General features: G+C 34.4%; 1 protein-coding gene across 6 annotated transcripts in view; it reads left to right on the forward strand.

The window, feature by feature from the left end:
- LOC145661112 (extracellular matrix organizing protein FRAS1-like) overlaps positions 1 to 17388 on the forward strand; it is a 3375101-nt gene that overhangs the window by 449043 nt on the left and 2908670 nt on the right. The gene's annotated exons all lie outside the window — the stretch shown is intronic.

Here is a 17388-nt window from a genome sequence, read left to right on the forward strand (position 1 = left end):
GCTACTGGTAGATTTTCTAGGCCTAATCGTTTAGAAAATCACAAACGCCAGAACAGCGACCAGCACGTTGAACATTTCTTACTATTCTGTAACACGTAAAACGGTAATTAGGCTTATTGTATCTTCTGGTAAGAACGTCAAAAAAGTGGCATGTCAATACAATGAATTCAGTAGTTGCTTTGTTCCCCTTATCATAGGCTACTGCTTCTAAAATATTAAGTTGTTTAGTCAAACTTTTTGCTAAATACTGAAAATTTGTAGAAAATATATTTTACGTGTTAAATAAATGAAAACACGCCCAACCTTCTGCTCACCTTTGATGTGTTAAAGATTGGTTTAAGGAGATTGGTGGTGCCTAACCCTACCAATACTAAAACTAGACCAGGCGTGGATTGGCCCACCTGGCTACACGGCGATCTCCAGATGGGCCAACCATCCAAGTGGGCCACTGAGGTTAAACATTTTAACGCCCCCTTCGTAGACCACGCACACTTCATGGCTGACTAGCTGACTTTCGAAACATACTTTCTTGCTGCAATTAAAAGTTCAAACTATTATAATAAATTTTGATGGTGTGCTAACTCTGTAACTCAGCCAGGTGGGCCAAACTTTCCAGTCCGCCCTTGAACTAGACTACACGAACAAATGATTTCAATAGGCATATTAGACATATTTCATTACCAGAACCTATTCTGCTGCAAATCCTTACAGTCATTGGCATGGTCATTTATACAGTTCTTGGCACCGTGCCAATAACTGTTAATTATTAGAGTAGGAAACCAAAATTTTGACCAAGAATAGATGTAGAGATGGAAAGCATTATCGGACAGTTTTCAAGCTATTTTATTCTTCAGCATCAGAGACAGTGATTGGCATACTAGTGCCAATAACTGACATTTTATATTTTCATTCGTACAGAAATTGGCACCCTATCCATTCACACGAAAGACAAACAAATCGGTTGAAAATGTACCATTGGAATGATTAGTAGACCCAATTGCTCTTGTGCAAAAACTACTAAAACATTTTAAACAATAGCAAACTAATTACATTTCTCTTTAGCTAATAGATATCCTTAACAAAAAGTCTAAGAATTACCTGCAAAATTGAAAAGTCCAAATAGCTTCCACTGTTGACTAGAGCTGCCTCCAACTAAAAGGTTCCCGGCAAAACAAACAAAGCGAACGAGGGCAGAGAGGTTCATAGTTGCTAGTTGCAGGCAGTTTTCACTAATACGTAATCTTTTTTACTTATTGAAGAGAAAAAAACTAAAGGAAGTGCCAACAATTTTCCGAGTGCCAACGACTATATGGTTTCCCCTACATGGGCTCCTAAAGCAGATGTTCTCTTCGAGATGGCAGGAGTTGACGTTAAAGCAAAGGGTGGTTGTGATTTTAAAGACCTGGATTTGATCCAATCATATTTAAGTGGGGAGTATCAAATTGTGGTATATGAGGAAGATGAAAATAATGACCGGGAATATATAGTACGTTACCCGGGAGAGTATGCAGAAAATAAGATCTTTATTTTCTATAAGAGAGGTGACACTGGTGGTCATTTTGAACCCATTCCATACATTAAAAAATTACTTGGTAAACTGAAGTATTGCTATTATTGTTTGCAAGCATAGTATAGTATATAAACATAAGTGTGAAACTCAGTGTTCTCTTTGTGAATGCAAACACGTACGAAATTATGTTAGTAATAGAATTAAATGTAATGCGTGCAAGAGAGTTTGTTTAGGGTATGTGTTTTGAAAATCATAAGAAACGTAATAAAGGTGGAAAATCTGTTTGTGATAATGTTGAGGTCTGCAATAATTGCGGTATTATCTTTGATAACAGGCGTCGAAAATCAAACCATGTGTGTGGTGAGCACTTTTGTACGACTTGTCGTAAGCATGTTGATAACACTCATACATGTCTTGTGCAACGAGAAAAACCTGTACATACTGATAGGTTTATGTACATTGCTTATGATATAGAAACGATGTTAAAGGCACCAAATGCGCGCGGTGAAAGGGAACATGTCGTAGTACTGGTATGCTGTAAGCATATTTGCTACAACTGTACGAATAAAGGAATCGAAGAGTCCTGTAACACGTGTGGTGATAATAATGGAAATCGTTCGTTTTTTTAAAGACAATTACGGACTTTATGAAGCACGTACTAGCAGACCGACCTGACTTTAAACGTATAATTTGTATTGCACATAATGCTAGCAGATACGATGGTCTTTTCTGCCTTAGAAATCTAATAGAAGAGCAGCATTTTATTCCTAATCTGGTAATTCAGGGTCAGAAAATTTTTTAATATTAATATTGTTAATTGTATTTTCTTTAAAGATTTTTATTTATTTATTGGTTGTAAATTATCTAAACTTCCCAAAACTTTAGGCCTGCGCGGAAATTTAAGAAAGGGAGATTTCCCATATTTATTTAACACCGAGAAAAATCAAAATTATGTTGGTCCCTTTCCCCCACTTGAATTCTATGACCCTGAAGGACGAAGCACCGAAGAAAAACAAGAATTAATAGCCTGGCACCAAGAACGTGCGGCATGTGGCGAGGAGTTTAACCTGAAAAAGGAAATGCTTGCTTATTGCGAGAACGATGTTAGAATTCTAGCAGAAGCGATCATCAAATTTAGTGACATTATTGAAGAGAAAACGAATGGTTTGCAATGTTTGATCACATCATCTACCATTGCAGGTCTTGCAATGCGTACATATCGTACTTTGTACTTACCTGAAAATAATATTCCCGTAATTCCCGCGGTGGGATTCCATCATAAGACAAAGTATAGTACTAAAGCTATGCAATGGCTTATGTATATGGAAGAACAATTAGGGATAGAAATCCAGCATCCTAGGAGAGGTGGGGAAAAGTATATTGGTAGGTACCAAGTTCATGGATGGCATGAGGGACTCAACGCTGCCTTTGAATTTTATGGTTGTTATTGGCACTCGTGCCCGCGTTTTTACCCTTTCAACCGTGACGACAGTTTACATGACGCTCAAGACCCATACAATACAATGGAAAAAAGATATGAACAAACAATGCTCCGCCGGAAGTACCTGAAAAGTTTAGGTATAAACCTATACGAAATCTGGGAATGTTCTTGGGATGAAAAGGTAAAGACGGATAAGGAAGTACAAAGGTTTATTAAAGAACGTTCTACTAACCTGCCTGATTTCCTTATTCCTAAGAATTGTTACAATGGCGGACGCACTGAAGTGATCAAATCTTACGTCAATTGTACGGGTAATGAGAAGTTATGTTACGCCGATATGACTTCGTTATATCCATATGTAATGTCACGTAAACCTATGCCCGTTAAATTGCCAAAGATACATACGGGGCCGGACTTTCCAGATGTGGAAAGTATTCTTGGTGTAGTAAAATGCCCCCGAAAATCTTGTATTTTCCTATCATTCCATACTTGGTGGGAGGCCGATTACTTTTCGGTCTTTGCCGGACATGTATGGAAGAGGAAAAAACTAATGATTGTACTCATAGTGACTATGAGTGTGCTATTACAGGTACGTTTTGTACTCCAGAGTTACTCCAGGCTCTTTAAGAAGGGTACAAAATACTCGATATACATGAAATATGGGAATTCGAACTCATGGGACCTGAAGAGGGGAATTCAGGTGGTTTGTTCGGAACTTATGTGAATTCCTTCCTTCAGATGAAGCAGGAAGCCTCTGGTTTTCCTGCTTATTGTAAAAATGAAGGAGACAAACAAAAATATATCGAGGACTATTATGCCTATGAAGGCATACAGTTAAATTATGATAACATCAGGATGAACCCGGGATTGAGGCAATGTGCAAAACTTTACCTCAATTCATTATATGGTAAATGGGGACAGCGCACTGATATGTCACATACTGTAATCGTTAGTGACGAAGTTACGTTTCTTAAGTATTTAACGTCGGTGAGGTATGAAATAAAAGTGTGGTCCCAATTAACGATGATCACTTAATTATCACATATAGAGACAATGAAACTGAAAATGTCCCACTCGAATTTTCAAACGTCATATTAGCTGCCTTTATTACTTCGTGGGCTAGACTTGAACTTTACAAATTACTAACGACTGTAGGACCAGACAGAGCCACTTACTGTGACACTGACAGTATTATGTATATACAGAAAAAAGATGAGGAACCTTTGTTACCACTTGGAAACTATCTGGGTGATCTAACAGACGAAATTTCACAAGGTTGGGAATTTACAACCTTCTACGGTTTAGCCGCGAAAAATTGTTATAGGCTGATTAATGCCGAAGGGGATGTTCGGCACATACTCAAAATTAGGGGGATAACACTAAACGATAGGACCTCTCAAAAAATTAACTATGAGAGTTTCTATAAATTAGTGTCTGGACAATTAGAGTCCACAGTAATAGAAAACCCAAATAGTATTGTGCGTAAACCAGGATTCCGTATCTTTAGTCTTACACGGACTAAGACACCGTGAGGTAAATAAAAAACGTAACCGTGTTGACGAAGATGACGTAACTGACGATATACCAATAAGAAAACGTGCGACTTTACCTTACGGATATAGGCCCACGAACGAGTAAATGTGACTTGTGTGAATGAATTTATGTTGGATAGCTTCATTAGAAGCTCATTGTTAAAATTTCCCGTGGAAAGTGGTAGGAACACTCTATGAGTGTGAAATATTAAATAATTTATTTTAACTCAAAAGCTTTAATACTTACTCTTGTTTGTTCGCTTCTTATAGTACCTCGTTGTTAGTTATTTATTGGGTCGTTTTCTTAGAAACCTCTCTCTCCTTTCTTTCTTTCTGAATGTGTGAGTGTATATAAAGCAAAAGCTTTATTGTATGCATTCATTTGAGTACAACACGTTAAAGTTTCAACATCCCTCTACCGTTTTAATTGCGGGTCCATGAAGGGCAGGAAAAACATATTTTGTAAATCGATTATTTAATGAGCGTGATCAAATGTTTAGTATAAAATTTAATGATATTGTTTGGTGTTATGGTGCAGTAATACCAAACCTGGATGCACATGCAAAAATACGTTTTGTGGAAGGTATACCTGACATGAATAATTTTGAAATCAAAGAAAATTCATTATTAATACTTGATGATTTAATGTCAGAAACCAATGGTGATGTTGCTAATTTATTTACAAAGTATGCACATCATAAAAAGTTGACTGTTATATTTATTATTCAAAGTTTATTTCCAAAAGGAAAACATGCACGTGATATAAGTTTAAATGCACATTATATTATAGTATTTAAAAATCCGCGTGATAAATTACAAATACAATATTTAGCAAGACAAATTATGCCTCGATATAGTAAGAAAATCGTGAATGTATTCGAAGAGGTAACAGGTGAGCCTCACACTTATTTGTTATTTGACCTAACCCAAAAAACAAACGATGCATTGCAAATACGTACAAATATTTTTCCTAATGAAATCATGCATGTATACGCTAACATAAAAAACATGCATACAGAAATTTGTATTTAGTCGGTATCAAGATATTGAAGGTGAAACAACACTGCAAGACGCTCCGTGCTCTGTGCAAGTGCAAACATACAGAACGGAAACAAATTTTACAAAATGCTTCAGGGGATTTAATAAGAACAATTTCTCAAGTAGCTAAAAACACAATAAAAGGAAACATCCCTTTAAATTCACGCCAGAAGCAACGATTACGTAGACATAAAAAGATCTTGCGCGCTTTATCTCAGCAGCGTACTGCATTAAAGAAAAAGAAGAGGTTGTTACTACAAAAAGGAGGCGCGCTTCTACCATTAATTTTGGGACCACTTCTAGCAGCAATAGGCAGTAGCATTTTTAGTCGATAATTATGTCAGAATTACGTAAAATGGTTTTTGTTCCTGAAAATGCAATACATGAAATTCGGTCCAATCTTAAATCTATAGATTCACATCAATCACGTTTAGATGAAGAAATGAATAATATTTTAAAACGTCATGATATTAGTGTACAACAAAAATGGAAATTATATCAACAAGCTTTGCATCGTTACTTACAATATACATCATCTTCTGCACATAAGCCTATTACATTACCCGTTATTCAGGATGAACAAGAAGAAAAAAATCATCATCATCACTTGCTTTGCAACAGGATAACAATACTTCTATTTTACCATTTGTATCAGACATTTTACAATCGGTACCAAAAACACTACATAGGAAAACAGATCTATTATTAAAGCAGTTGACAAATTCTGATAAAATTCAGTGGGATAACTCTGGTATAGTACGTATCCAAGGAAAAACAATACCTGGTTCAAATATTATAGATTTAGAAAATGATGTTGTTCGTACAAGAAAATAGTCAAGAAATCCTATAGGTATTCATGAATTTAAAAATTTATTAGATCTGAATGTTTCTAAAGAATTTATTGGCACACCAGCTTTAAAACTGAATAGTAGTAGTAGTAGTAGTAGACAACGTATTCGTAAAATAAGAAAATCATCCAGTCCTAAAGCAGTATCTAATTTATTTAAACATTGGAAAGAATATAGTATGTAAAAATGACAAAATTATCAAAAATATATTATGATTATTCAAATCCTAATTCTTTATCGATTATACAAACATTACATTGTAAAACAAAAATATCTAAAAAGAAAATTAAAAATTGGTTAGCTTCTCAAGATGCATATACATTGCATGCACCAATTCGTAAAGTTTTTCAACGGAAAAAGTATTATGTTAGTGCACCAAATGAAACATTCCAAATGGATTTGGCAGATATGCAAAACATTGCAAAGTATAATAATAATTATAAGTATATATTATGTTGTATTGATATTTTTTCACGTTATGCATGTTGTGTCCCCTTAAAAACAAAAAAAGTTCCTGAAATGGAAAAACCAATAAGAAAAATTTTAAAAAATTCAAGTTACCCGTGTTTAATGTGAAAACCGATTTAGGTACAGAATTTTATAATCGTCATGTAAAACAATTATTTAAAGAATATGAAATTAATCATTATAGTGTTCATTCTTAAATTAAATGTGCTTTAGCAGAACGTTTTATAAGAACATTAAAAGAAAAATTGTACCGTTACTTTACTGCAAAGAATACTTATCGATATATTAATGTCTTAGATCAAATTGTCAATAATTATAACCATTCATATCATTCAAGTATTAAAATGGCGCCTGCAGATGTAAATGATTCCAATGTGAATCAAGTGTGGGAAACATTATACGGAAATACAGTAAATGAAAAGAATACAAGTTGTAAATTTAGTACGGGTGATTACTTTCGTGTTAGTAAGTATAAACATGTATTGGAAAAAGGATATTTACCTAAATGGTCACAAGAAATATTTATTGTTGATAAATGTATTAAATCTAATCCTGTGACATATAAATTAAAAGATTGGAATGGCGAAGAAATTAAAGGAATATTTTATGCAGAAGAATTACAAAAAGTAATTATAAATTCAAAGAAAACTTATCTCATTGAAAAAGTATTAAAACGTAAAAATGGGTCGATGTATGTAAAATGGTTGGGATATCCGTCAAGTATGAATTCATGGATTAGATCCGATTCTATTCAGTCTGCAAGATGAATTCAAACCTTACACATAACTTTTACGTTACTCTTCCATCAAATGCCAGTAGTAAACTTTTTAATAATAATACAACAGCTTCGTTTCGCGTGAAATTAGCACAACCTATTGATTTAAGTGATGGGGAATGGGATGTTGCATTAACACAAATTAATTTTCCGTGGAGTTTTTATAATGTTGATGAAAATGAAGAAATAATAATTACTACTGTTATCGATGATAAAGTTGAACGTCATCATGTTCGTGTAACACCGGGATATTATTCCTCTATCGAATCTATTCTTGAGTTAATTCCTGAAAATGTTCGTATGTTACAATATTTACAAAATAAAAATCAAATTTTGATTAAACATTCTTTAAAATTAGAAGATCAATGTATGATTGGTATTACACCAGGATCACAACATATTTTTGGATTTATTAATGAAAATACACACGATATTAAAAATGTAGTATACACAAAAATTCGAAATGTTGATTTATTATTATCACGGCGTAAATTTCCATGTAATTTAGATTATAATATTCCCAATTCAATTAATGTTTGTGTTGATATTGTAAAACATCAACAAAATATTGGACCGTTAGTTCGAAAACTTAGTGTATATAATGTACAACACGGTAATGTAAAAACTTTTGTTTCATACACCACATTATGTTAAAGTTGAAAAGAAATATTTTGATACGATAGAAGTAAACTTAAAAGATGAACACGGTTTAAAATTACCATTTCGTTTCGGGACTTCAAACTTGACACTTCACTTTAAACTAAAATGATTTCTGATTGTATTGATGATAGTTTTTACATTACATTAGTTTCAAACTCTAGTACAAATGTATATCCTACAAATAATCCAACACATTTTATTAATCAGTTAAAAAATAATATACGATTATCAGAATCCGATTGGTACGTAGGGTTAAGTGAAGTACATATTCCATTAACATGTTATAATGTCACCGAAGGTGAAAATGTTGTATGGTACAAATTTAAAAATGCAGACCGTATGAAAAGTAAAGTTGTTGTTGGATGTTATCCATCCATTCATCATTTAATAGATGAATTAAACACATTATCAAGATTTATACGGTTTAGCTTTTCAAATCTTGTACGTGTTGAATGCGATGAACGTGTCGAATCTGTTACATTGTCACCTACATTAGCGCTACAATTAGGTTTTTCTGAAAAATCAGATCTTTTAAAAGAACGTCGTGGATTCAAACAACCATACGTAGATATTGGATATCCACATCAAATTTTTATTTATACCGATTTATACCGATTTTTATTTATACAATATCAATTTTTAGGAAATACAAAGGCTCCGTTACTGCGTATAGCAACAATTTCAGATATTAAATATGGAAAAGTTCAAACAATTACCTTTGAAGATATTCATTATATGCCACTTGCAATATTTTGCTTTAACACAATTGAAATACTATTAAGAGATCATGCAGGGCGAAATTTGCCATTCTGATCTGGGACACTGACCGTAACACTTCATTTTAAACGCTCTCCTGTTAAATAATAATAATAATAATAATAATAATAATAAAATGAGATCTAGACGTGTTAGTTTATATCGTGGACGTGGAATACCATATTTTTCAGGACCTGTATATCAAAGGGGACATGGTATAGGTTGTTTCCTTAAAGGATTATTTCGTTTTGCTTTACCATTTCTTAAACAAGGTGCAAAAACTGTAGGACGTCAAGCATTACAAACCGGTATACAAGTTGCGGGTGATGTATTGGAAAATAAACCATTTAAAGAAGCAGTTCGTGCACGTGTAAAAGAAGCTGGTAATAATTTAAAGACAAAAGCTATTAATAAAGTTGGACAGTTGCTAACTGGTAGTGATAAGAGACGGTCACGCAAAAGAAAGGCTCCAGCAATTGTAAATTTTGGACCACTAACAGAACGTAAACATATAAACGATAACTTTTCATAATGTCGCTTCTTAATTCCGATAGTTCTGAATGCTGTACCAATTAATTTGATTTCTTTTCAATACCAATGACACAAACAGCTATTGAAGCAACTATAAATGCTGAATATCGACCTATTTCTACATTAACATCAGAAGGACCAATTGAATTTGTTATCCCTGGAGAAACAGGAGAATTTATTCATCCCGCATATATATATTTATGTACGTTCTAAAATTACAAAAGCTGATGGAACAAATTTAGTTAATGATGATGTTGTTGCACCGGTAAATAATTTCCTACATTCGTTATTTAGTCAGATTGATATTTCGTTAAATGATAAATTAATTAGTTCATCAGGATCTTATCCTTATCGTGCATACATTGAAACTTTATTAAATTATTCTCGTGATGCTTCTCAAACACATTTAGCATGTGCCATGTGGCATAAAGATACTGCAAAACATTTTAATAAATTGGATAACAGTAATGCTGGTTTTCAAAAGCGTGCCAGTATAATAAAAAATAGTAAATCTTTTGAAATGTACGGACGTCTTCATACTGATATTGTAAGTTTAGATCGTATGCTTCCTAATAAAGTAAGTTTACGTGTCAAATTACATCGTAGTAAAGATAATTTTTGTTTAATGTCTCCTGAAAATACAAGTTATAAAGTTGCACTTGAAGAAGTTATTCTACATGTACGACGTATTGATGTCGCTGCAGGTTTAGCTATGCAATTAAATACACGAATGGTTTCAGAAACGGCCAAGTTACCTCTTGCAAGAGTAGAAACAAGATCTTATACTATTCCTGCACAAGCCAAGTCATATAACTTTGATAATCTCTTTCTGGGTAATGTTCCTAAAGGTCTGGTTATTGGTTTCATTTCCAACACAGCCTTCAATGGAAAATCACATCTTAATCCATATTAGTTTCGGAACTTTAACGTTAACAAACTGCAATTACAAGATGGATCAAAATCATTCCCTCCCAACCCCCTTACTCTTGATTTTAATAATGATTTATACCTTCTAAGTTACTATACTCTGATATCAGGTACTGGTATATATTATCAAAATTATTCACATATTGTTACTCTTGAAGAATATCCTAATGTATATACTCTGTATGCTTTTATTCTATCTCCAACTGGAACTTTAGATGACAACACTTGTGATGTAGTTCGTGATTCTCCTGTAAATTTAAAAGTATCATTTTCAGAAATTTTAACTGAACCGCGTACATGTATTGTGTATGCTCAATTTGATTCGTTAGCACAAATAGACAAAGATAGAAATATTTATACTGATAACACCTTCTAATTTATTCAGTTGAGTAGAATGAGGGTTGTTGTACACTTCTCCGCATTCCATAATAATGATGAGGAATTTATTGTAAAGGAACTAGCAATTGTAAATCCTGACGTTCCGTTTCTACAAAATTGGATATTTAAACCACCATATCCATTAAATGAGTTGTCTGAGCCAATCATAAATACAAACAAATACCTAAGTGAAAATGTATATGGCATTACCTGGCACGAAGGCGATGTAGAATATTCACTTCTTAAGGAAATACTTCAATCATATTGTTCAAATACTACCAGTATTTACACGTATGGATTAACTAGAAAGTGTTTTCTTAAAGAAAGTCTGCAAAGAAATGTTACAAATTTGGAAGAAATAGACTGTCCAAAGTATGCTGCATTAAGTTTTCACGTTCACAAGTATGCACATAATAAAGATCGTTTTGGTCAATATAGGTGCAGTATTCATGAAGCATTACTATATAGTGAATATGTAAAAGTGTATGATTATGTTTTACATGCGAAAAACAGTCATAACTACATACCTACTATAATTAAGAAAGAATAATAATCATGTATAGTCACGAATTGTTAAAAGTGTTAGTGATTGATAAAGTGACTGGTGCAAGTGTTACCGGGATTTATCCTATTGACAAACTTCCTGTAATGGTAGAACCACCTGCAGCACTTGCAATTAATCTTGATACATCCGATTCGAGTGGTTCACACTGGGTCGCAGTGCACATTAATGAGAAAAAACATGGATTCTACTTTGACAGTCTTGCTATGGACATTCCCAAGGAAATAAAAAAATTTTTATCCAAAAATACTAAAATATATTTTACAAACAGTGAACAATATCAGCACGATGATTCTGTGTTATGTGGATACTTTATATTATATTTTTTGCATCACATTATTCGCACTCAATCATTTGAAAAATGTTTAAAATTGTTTAACAACAAAAATTTGAAAAAGAATGATGATATTATTTATAAACATGTAAACAACATTTTAAAAAGAGAACACAAGTAATTTTTTATTGTTTATTATTGTATATATCTTTTATACTTTTTACAATAAAATTCTTTTAACTATATTCACGCATTTATTTTACAAATCCTCATTACAATCTTGATAATGCATTAGTTAATGCTGTTGATCTTTCATATTTCCACCAGTAATTCAACTGTTGTGCTTTGCGATATGCACATCCTGATTTCTTTACATTTCTATGAAAAGAACAATTTTCATTAAATGTATTTCCACACAAATCATTTAATGCTGGACATTGTTTTGTTTCTAAATCAATAACATTATCTAATGCAAATATTCTCTTAATCCAAAGAGATTTTTCTAAACCTTTAAAATAAAAGGTTGAATTCATTGTACATAATTGATATACAAGGTTACGTATGAATGATACAGTATATCCTGTTTTACTATCCCAATTCAAACCGTGTAAATTCAATGTTAGTGAATCAATTTGTTTTTGGCAACCTAATGACAATAAATTATATTCTATTGGCGATTTTACCAAGCAATGGAAATTTACTGTATCATCACATGCGCTCAGACAAAACTCACGAATAATAAATTCGTTATCAGACATTTTAAATCTTGAATATCAATAATGTATTGATTCACGCAAGGTGAAATTTCATATTTGTGCGCTGAATGAAATATGGTATAATTTGTCCAACAAATTCGGTATTTTTTAAAAGATCACAATTTTTACGCATAAAGCATATAAATGAGATTTCACTATGTTCTTGTTCATACAATTCAAAAAGTTCACCAAGAGTTTTTTCAGGAGATAAATACTTTGCTGCAAATGATCCAATATCATGAAGAGTACTTGATTTGCAATCCAGCGGACTATTTTCATGTAAGTATAGTTTTATTGTTTTTAATACACAATTCACATTAATATTTTTCGCACTACATAACACACATAAAACACTCACACTATTCGGATACATTTTTCCTGCTGTCTTTTCTTAATAGAACTTCTAGTATATCCGGGTGATAGTCTGTATCATTTAATAATTCCAAATATGCTTCATAATTTTTTTCTCTTGTTAATATTCCAATAATGTGGGTATTGGCATACAGGTAAAACACATCATCTTCTTGCTATAACACTCCAAGCACGGACTTCCAATAATTTTGGGGGTAAATTCATACAATCATGTGCATACACATGATACGATCCTTCTCTGCAACCATCACATATTAACGTATCGTTAAATTCCCATTTTTCAATAGCTTTCTTTATACATTTACGGTCCACATTTTGACTATTACAAGAACAGTCTAAACTCCAAAATCTTGATGATGATGGTGATGATGCTGGGGTTTCTGAAACTGTTAGCACTGGTGAATCTATTGCATCAATATCAAATTCTTCATCCGAAGATGATGATTCATATAATTCTGTTTCAGCATCAGATAATGATGCTTCAATATTAATATCGCAGTAATCCTTCTTCTCATATGACTGCATGATGTATCTTTATATATATTTTATCTCTTAGGACATGTATTTCAAGTACTTTCAGATTCTTCACGTGTTCACCTTATGCAAAATCAAACGTGGTTAGTCATCGATCACATGTTACTTAATCATACGGTTGTAGCCCCGATTACTTATCGCAATATCACATGATGTTTAGTTATGTATCAATGGTCAAAATTACTTTTCGTGGTGTAGTCACATGATGTTTAGTCATGTATCAACGGTCAAAATTACTCATCGTGGGGTAGTCACATGATATTTCATCATTTATCAACGTTCAACAAGTTTATCTAATCGTACAAAGTTCAGTTCATCCGGGTTTCCAAAGGGCGCGAAAACCTCAGTTATTCTTGAACCTACGAACAAAAAGGATGTGCTGGAAACATGTTCTCCGTCTTTAGTACGGGCACCAAGTATGGCTGGACATACAAAATAATGCAATAAAATAAAATAAAGTCATTTCCCTTTTTTCCTATTAAAGGGTTTCATATTTTTTAAAATTCATTAAAGAGGAAGAGGGGGTGGTTCATTTTCCATAGTTCTTACCAACGAGTATTTTTTAACTTCTCACCATGTTCGAGTAATTATTACGAGGGATTAAAAGATACGAAAGAGAAAAGGCTGGGGGACTATGGGCTGGGGGACATGCTGTAGGGAGCATTTCTAGCTTTTAATATATCAGATTCATACCGTAAGGTAGGCGCTATGCTGTAGGGAGCATTTCCAGCTTTTAATATATCACAATCATAAATTCTTCATCGTAAGGTAGGGGGCATTACGTAAACACTGCAGGGGCCATTTCCAGGGGCCATGCGTTTGGGGGCCATTTTCTTTTATCTGCTCACACCTTCTTCGAGTAATTATTACGAGGTATTAAAAGATGCAATACAATAAAATACAAAGATCAATCAACTATCTCCAGGAAAAAAAACCTAACCTTATTTCGTCAAGCTGTTGCTTCAGCTTCTTCATTGTGAAACACATCATGTGCTCTTTATCGATCAACTGATATCAAATTATTTTGTTTATATTGATAACATGCGGCCTTTTTCAAGTTGACCAGACTAAATCAATACTACTCAGGCATCCTGCAACGGCATGATGTAACAACTAAGGGCAGTGCGTATGTAGCATGCTCCATACTGATTTATGTAGTAAGCAAGATGATTCCGTATATTTGTACAATATAACGCTTCCGGAGAATGGATTTTTCTCAGTGTATATGGCCATAATACGAGGAAGATTCAATAATTATTGTACCCGGCATATTTAAAATACTTGAGCTGGGATGGCTGATGAGGGATATTGTAGCCTAACGTCTTAGATGCCTATATGCTAAATTTGAGAACCATAGCTGCTATATTTATATTCTTTTTTGTCGTTTGAGAGGTGGCACCTAGCTTCAAAAATGGAGAAAACCGAACAACGAGCTGCCATCAAGTACCTCCAGAAAAAGGGATTAAGCCTAAAGGAGATTCATGAGAACATGATCAGTGTGTTGGGTGATGGGTCTCCTTCGTACCAGGTGGTAAAGAACTGGTACCGCAACTTCCATTGCGACAGGGAGAGCTGTCAACAGGTGCTGGTCCTCCAACAACAGCATGCACCCCAGAAAACATTGATGCTGTGCATACGATTATAGCAGACAGACGAATCAGGGTGCAACAGTTAGCAGACATCATGAACATCTCTGTAGGCTCAACGGAACCATTGTGCATGAACACTTGGGATTCAGAAAGGTGCGAGCGCGGTGGGTACCCAAAATGTTATCTCGTGAAAATCAGAAAGACAGAGTTCGGTGTTCAAGGGCTGGTTTGGAGGTTATGGGGGCAGATCTGAAACAGTTCTGTGATAGATTTGTGACAGTGGATAAGACGTGGCTCCACCACTATGATCCCGAGTCCAAACGACAGAGCATGCAGTGGCGGCACAGCAGTTCGCCTCCCCCACGCAAGTTCAAGGTGCAAGCATCAGCACACAAGGTTATGGCCACAATTTTGGGGGATGCGAAGGGTGTGCTCCTTATTGACTTCCTGGAGGTTGTACACACTATCACGGGGGCCTGTTATGCAGCCCTAATCCCTAAGTTACGCGAAGGAATCAAGGAAAAACAGTGCGGGATGTAGCAGCGAACAGTTTTGTTCCACCAAGATAATGCCCCGGCCCACAAAAGCCATCTTGCCAGTGCCGCAATCCATGCTGCTGGGTTTGATGTGTTGGAACATCCTCTCTACTCACCCGACCTCACCCCTAGTGACTTTTATTTGTTCCGAAAGTTCAAGGAGCACCTCAAGGGGAAGAAGTTTCACTCAAATGCAGCTGTTATTGAAGCTGTGAAGGAATTGCTCACGGCTCAGCCAGAGACTTTCTTTGAAGCAAGCATAGTGGCTTTGCAGCATAGGCTGAAGAAGTGCATTCCTATGAGAGGAGACTTTTTGGAAAAATTATACTCCTTATAGGTCAGGGACAATAATTATTGAATTACCCTCTTACTTTTTTGGTTTATTGGTCACTTTGAAATAAAGGTGCGTTTGATTTCCTTACAATACATACCGAAAATGATAACTGTTTTCCCTTTTAATTTGCGTCCTGTTAAATTTCCTACGTGCGATAAAAGTTTCATCTACTTCCACGGTTGTTCGGGTTACTCCTATTTGGATGTTTTTAAAAAGTGATCTTTAAAAAGAGTACTTTCTTGCTTTGCACTCTTGGAAGAAGAAAGTGGGAGTGTTCTAGAACTTCACCTCTTTTAGTTTCCTGTTATAAAGCCATGTGTTACGCTGGTATAAAATAATGAATTCAGCCCTTTTTGTTTCAATTTGGTACTATTTTTCAGCCCACTCCAGAGATAGGACTGTGGCAACACTGATCTGCATTCCATTGGTATCTTCGTCTGCGGGGACAACCCAAAGTTCACGCACGTGACCTCGCGGGGGGCAGAGAATGAAAGAAACTACCTGCTTAGCCTCCTATATGTTGTTCTGCGTTATTGCAAAATACAGACCATAAATTAAACAGCTTTTAAATTGAAGAAAATTAATTTTTAATTAGCGCGCTTTAATATTACCCTAGCAAGAAAAAGTAAAAGTGAACATGCTTATTAATACTAACAAACATATGGACGAATTTTGAAATGTTTAAAATAAATAGTTTTCATAATATTTTGGAAAGAAATATACTATGTTATTATATAGGGAAATCCCATCGCATTCCGAGTGTTGGACACAGCCTTAAGTAATAGATAGCAGAATTTTCAGTTTTCTATTTATACACAAAAACTTACTCTTAACAATTTCAACTAAGGAAGACAAACTTTCGGGCCCAAAGGCTTCATTCATAGGGACCGCGGTGTCTCATCAGCTCACCTCTGGTCCTTCGGGTCGCTGGTTCGATTACAGCTCGCACCAAATGAACTTTGTGGTGGACAAAAACCGTGTGCATGGATTTTCTCGTGGTTCTCCCGTTTCCTCCTACTTTCTTCACTCCACCATTTCATTCATGTCTCACCATCACCGTCTCCTTTAACCTAGCCGGCATAACCTGGGACGTAAAACTTACAAATTTCATTTTTCATTTCCAAAGGCTTCATAACGCTTTGAAGAGTGCAATAAGTGCTAAGTTCTGATTTTGTACCTTTCAAAATATAAATAAAACAATCTCTTTGTTGAAATAAGTTTTAAAAATATGTATGCGTTCACTGAACATTTTTTGCAGGGTGCAAAAAATACATGGGATAGATAGGGAGGATTCTGATTCCGTCTGTTGATAAAGGCTCCCACGTTTCGCACAGCTTCAGATTATGCTAGCACTCTTTAAATAGTGTATATTTTATACTTTGGACATCTACCACTGATTAGAATTACATGATATTTTATTGTTATAAAAGTAAGAATCATTTCTGATAACATCGGATGTACGTTTGATTGAAAGAATGACAAGAGTCACAGATAGAATGTTGAATAGTAAGAACAGTAGCAACTTGTGGGGACACCTTATCATCAAATTAAAACACAGGTTACCAAAC

This window comes from Thermobia domestica, chromosome 1, assembly GCF_964235325.1.
Source record: "Thermobia domestica chromosome 1, izTheDome1.hap1.1, whole genome shotgun sequence".
NCBI lineage: Eukaryota > Metazoa > Arthropoda > Insecta > Zygentoma > Lepismatidae > Thermobia > Thermobia domestica.